This window comes from Salvelinus sp. IW2-2015, unplaced genomic scaffold (genome assembly GCF_002910315.2).
Source record: "Salvelinus sp. IW2-2015 unplaced genomic scaffold, ASM291031v2 Un_scaffold1431, whole genome shotgun sequence".
Lineage (NCBI taxonomy): Eukaryota > Metazoa > Chordata > Actinopteri > Salmoniformes > Salmonidae > Salvelinus > Salvelinus sp. IW2-2015.
The window spans coordinates 51168-56484 of NW_019942904.1; the positions used below are offsets into that span (position 1 = coordinate 51168).

The 5317-nt window shown below is 45.4% G+C and overlaps 2 long non-coding RNA genes across 9 annotated transcripts in view; both read right to left on the reverse strand.

Moving 5' to 3' along the window:
- Positions 1 to 2986: 2986 nt before the first annotated feature.
- The window catches only part of LOC139024375 (uncharacterized), a 15052-nt gene continuing 12721 nt past the window's right edge, over positions 2987 to 5317 (reverse strand). The window contains exon 2 of the long non-coding RNA XR_011475662.1: positions 2987 to 3518. This is a non-coding gene — a long non-coding RNA (uncharacterized lncRNA). The remainder of the gene's footprint in view (positions 3519 to 5317) is intronic.
- Positions 4970 to 5317, reverse strand: part of LOC139024374 (uncharacterized) — a 3234-nt gene continuing 2886 nt past the window's right edge. For 2 of the 8 annotated variants that reach the window (XR_011475654.1, XR_011475655.1), the window contains exons 3-4: positions 5183 to 5232; positions 4970 to 5121 (exon numbers count right to left, since the gene is read on the reverse strand). This is a non-coding gene — a long non-coding RNA (uncharacterized lncRNA). Of the gene's footprint in view, positions 5159 to 5182; positions 5233 to 5317 lie in introns of all 8 variants that reach the window. The other 6 variants (XR_011475660.1, XR_011475656.1, XR_011475658.1 and 3 more) reach the window with 6 other exon arrangements.

The window sequence follows — 5317 nt, forward strand, 5'->3', positions numbered from 1 at the left end:
TGCCAACCAGCTCCAACTAAAACCAGGAGCTCATATAGAAAATAAATGTTTGCATTTTTACTGAGCTGAATACATATTGTGCAATCTACCATTCACTCATATATATTGTATATAAGCATTGCTGTAAGCACAAAATAAATGTGTAGCTTAATTGCCAGCTATATACTGTTCTGCAGCCAGCACACTATAATAGTAGCACAGCCGCTGGCTGTCAGACTCAAGTTTATATTTGTCGGACCTCTCCATTATTTAAATATGATTTATATGCCTAACCGAATTTTGGAGTGTTGAAGATGCTCAAGAATGGTGTTGTGTACAGTCCCAGAGAATCTCAAGATGATATCAGTCAACAAACATCAAAAGGTATCCATTAAATTAACTTTGGTTGTTGGCATACAATGCTGTGATGTCCCCAATGAACCCTTATTCCCTTTTTGTTAGTGCACTTACTTTAGACCAGGGACCCAAATAGCACCCTATTCCCTTTGTAGTTGCACTACTTTAGATAGGCGCCCAATGGAAACCTATTCCCTTTGTAGTGCACTACTTTAGACCAGGGCCCAATGGAACCCTATTCCCTTTGTGTGCACTACTTTGACAGGCTACTGCAGTATCCTTGGCATCCTGAGATAGCCATGAACCACTTGAACTACTTAGGGCTACACCTTCCCTTGTAGATATGAGGGCAGCCCCTAAGCATTCTTGAAGTCGACTTCTGAACAATGGGCCCTGGTCAAAGTAGTACCACTACAAATGCGAATAGTTGTCGCAGTTGGACCAGTGGTTATGGTGAAAGATGCATGACATATCAACGAGGAGATCCATGGCTGTCCGCTTACCAACATGTGTCTCACTGCTTGAAACATGGCAAACATGAATAACGTCAAAAAAAACTCCTGGCATTTGACATAATACAGATTATCAGATCTCAGGACAACCTGTTGGTTATACATGTGATTCCCGGACGCAGAAACTGTTGTGCCGGACGCAGGAACTGTTGGCTATAAACTGTTGATTCCCAGATCGCAGGAAACCTGTTGGCTTATAACTGTGATTCCCGGACGCAGGAACCTGTTGCTTATAACTGTGATTCCCGGACGCAGGGAAACCCGTTGGCTTATAACTTGATTCCGGACGCAGGACACCTGTTGCTTATAACTGTGATTCCCGGACGCAGGAAACCTGTTGGCTTATAACTGTGATCCCGGACGCAGGAAACCCGTTGGCTTATAAGTTGATTCCCAGGACGCAGGAACCTGTTGGCTTATAAACTGTGATTCCCGGACGCAGGAAACCCGTTGGCTTATAACTGTGATTTCCCGGACGCAGGAAACCTGTTGGCGTTATAACTGTCATTCCGGACGCAGGAACCTGGTGGCTTATAACTGTGATTCCCAGACCAGTAAACCTGTTGGCGTATAACTGTGATTTCCCGGACGCAGTAAACCTGTTGGCTTATAACTGTGACTTCCAGACGCAGTAAACCTGTTAGCTTATGAACTGTGATTTCCCGACGCAGTAAACTGTCTGGCTATAACTGTGATTCCCGGACGCAGGAAAACCTGTTGGCTTATAAGCATGTGTATCCCAGACGCAGAAACCGGTATGGCTTATAGAACGTGTTGATGCCCGACGGCAGTAACCTGTTGGTCTAAACTGTGATTCCCCGACGCAGGAACACGATGTGCTTATAAAACTGTCATTCCCGGACGCAGGAAACGTTGGCTTTATAACTGGTGATTCCAGACGACAGTAAACCGTGGTGGCTTATAACTGTGATTCCGGGCGCGGAAAACCTGTTTGGCTTATTACTGTTGATCTGGGAATCACAGTTATAAGCCAACAGGTTTCCTGCGTCCGGGACAACAGGTTTCCTGCGTCCGGGAATCACAGTTATAAGCCAACAGGTTTCCTGATGTCTGATAATATGTATTATGTCAAATGCCAGGAGGTTTTTATTGACGTTATTCATGTTGCCATGTTCAAGCAGTGAGACACATGTTGGTAAGTGACAGATGGATCTCCTGTTGATATGTCTGCATTTTCACATAACCATGTCCCAAATGACAACCTATTCCATTTGTAGTGTACTACTTTTGACCAGGGCCCATTGTTCAGAAGCGGTGCACTTCAAAAGGAATAGGGTTTCATTGGGCCCTGGTCTAAAGTAGTGCACTACAAAGGGAATAGGGTTCCATTGGGCCCTGGTCTAAAGTAGTGCACTACAAAGGGAATAGGGTTCCATTGGGCCCTGATCTAAAGTAGTGCACTACAAAGGGAATAGGGTGCTATTGGGTCCTGGTCTAAAGTAGTGCACTACAAAGGGAATAGGGTTCCATTGGGACACACACATTGTATCAACAACAAAGTAATTTAATGGATAACTTTGATGGTTGTGACTGTACCATAGACCTGGACTGTACTCATCACCATTTACACATTAAGCAAAATCTTGCATTTAAATCATATTAAAAAGGGTGTCAAATAAATATTAGCCTATTCTAATAGTGTGCTGGCTGCAGACAGTACTGCAATATTGCTCATTTTGTGCTTACGAATGTATAACAATTATATATGAGTGAATGGTAGATTGCATCATATGTATTCAGCTCAGTAAAAATGCAAACATATTATTTCTATATGAGCCCTGGTTTAGTTGGAGCTGGTTGGCATGTCGTTAGTAAAGATTGAGAAAAAGTAAGGGTCCTAGACCGCTGCCCTGGGGAACTCCTGATTCGACCTGGATTTTGTTGTAGAGGCTTCTATTAAAGAACGCCCTCTGTGTTCTGCTAGACAGGTAAGTCTTAAGCCATAACACATACGTTTTTTCAGCAACAGACTATGATCTATAACGTCAAAAGCCGCACTGAAGTCTAACAAAACAGCCCCCACAATATTTTTATAATCAATTTCTCTCAGCCAATAATCATTCATTTGTGTAAGTGCTGTGTTTGTTGAATGTCCTTCAATATAATCATGCTGAAAGTCTGTTGTCAATTTGTTTACTGTAAAATAGCATTGTATCTGGTCAAACACCATTTTTCTAAAAGTTTACTAAGGGTTGGTAACAGGATGATTGGTCGGCTATTTGAGCCAGTTAAGAGGTCTTTACTGAGCCTCCTGAGTGGTGCAGTGGTCTAGGGCACTGCATCGCAGTGCTAGCTGTGCCACTAGAGATTCTGGGTTCGAGTCCAGGCTCTGTCGCAGCCGGCCGTGACCGGGAGACCCATGGGGCGGCGCACCACTGGCCCAGCATCGTCCGGGATAGGGGAGAGTTTGGCCGGCAGGGATGTCCTTGTCCCATCGCACACTAGCGACTCCTGTGGCGGACCCGGGCGCAGTGCACGCTGACACGGTTGCCAGGTGTTTCCTCCAACACATTTGTGCGGCTGGCTCCCGCGGTTAAGTGGGCATTGTGACAAGAAGCAGTTTGGATTGTGTTTCGGAGGACGAACGGCTCTCGACCTTCGCCTCTTCCGAGTCCGTACGGGAGTTGCAGAGATGACACAAGACTGTAACTACCAATTGGAGAGAAGAAGGGGTAAATAAAATTTTACAAATTCAAAAGACGGCTTTACTATTCTTAGGTAGGGTCTAGTGTGTTGGGTCTAGTGTGTAGGGTCTAGTGTGATAAGGTCTAGTGTGTTGGGTCTAGTGTGTAAGGTCTAGTGTGTAGGGTCTAGTGTGATAAGGTCTAGTGTGATAAGGTCTAGTGTGTTCCTGTTGCAATAGCAAGGTCTGTCTAACGGACCTGTTGCAATAGCAAGGTCTGTCTAACGGACCTGTTGGACAATAGCAAGGTCTGTCTAACGGACCTTGTGCAATAGCAAGGTCTGTCTAACGGACCTGTTGCAATAGCAAGGTCTGTCTAACGGACCTGTTGCAATAGCAAGGTCTGTCTAACGGACCTGTTGCAATAGCAAGGTCTGTCTAACGGACCTGTTGCAATAGCAAGGTCTGTCCAATGACTTGCTGCAATAGCAAGGTCTGTCTAACGGACCTGTTGCAATAGCAAGGTCTGTCTAACGGACCTGTTGCAATAGCAAGGTCTGTCCAATGGACTTGCTGCAATAGCAAGGTCTGTCTAACGGACCTGCTGCAATAGCAAGGTCTGTCTAACGGACCTGTTGCAATAGCAAGGTCTGTCTAACGGACCTGTTGCAATAGCAAGGTCTGTCTAACGGACCTGTTGCAATAGCAAGGTCTGTCTAACGGACCTGTTGCAATAGCAAGGTCTGTCCAATGGACTTGCTGCAATAGCAAGGTCTGTCTAACGGACTGCTGCAATAGCAAGGTCTGTCTAACGGACCTGTTGAATAGCCAGGTCTGTCTAACGGACCTGTTGCAATAGCCAGGTCTGTCTAACGGACCTGTTGCAATAGCAAGGTCTGTCCAATGGACCTGCTGCAATAGCAAGGTCTGTCCAATGGACCTGCTGCAATAGCAAGGTCTGTCTAACGGACCTGTTGCAATAGCAAGGTCTGTCCAATGGACCTGTTGCAATAGCAAGGTCTGTCTAATGGACCTGTTGCAATAGCAAGGTCTGTCTAACGGACCTGTTGCAATAGCCAGGTCTGTCCAATGGACCTGTTGCAATAGCAAGGTCTGTCTAAAGGACCTGTTGCAATAGCAAGGTCTGTCCAATGGACCTGTTGCAATAGCAAGGTCTGTCCAATGGACCTGTTGCAATAGCAAGGTCTGTCCAATGGACCTGCTGCAATAGCAAGGTCTGTCCAATGGACCTGCTGCAATAGCAAGGTCTGTCTAACGGACCTGTTGCAATAGCAAGGTCTGTCTAATGGACCTGTTGCAATAGCAAGGTCTGTCCAATGGACCTGCTGCAATAGCAAGGTCTGTCCAATGGACCTGCTGCAATAGCAAGGTCTGTCTAACGGACCTGTTGCATAGCAAGGTCGGTCTAACGGACTGTTGCAATAGCAAGGTCTGTCCAATGGACCTGTTGCAAAAGAGCAGGTTTATTGCTATCAGGTATCGCTTTTGACAAACTGTTTTCGTATCATTCACCCTACACACTAGACCCTACACACTAGACCCTACACACTAGACCTTATCACACTAGACCTTATCATACTAGACCTTATCACACTAGACCTAATCACACTAGACCTTATCATACTAGACCTTATCACACTAAGACCTAACTCACAACTAGACTTATCACACTAGACCTACACACTAGACCTTATCACACTAGACCCTACACACTAGACCCTACCACTAGACCTTATCACACTAGACTTATCACACTAGACCGTTCATACATAGACCCTTATCACACTAGACCTAATCACACTAG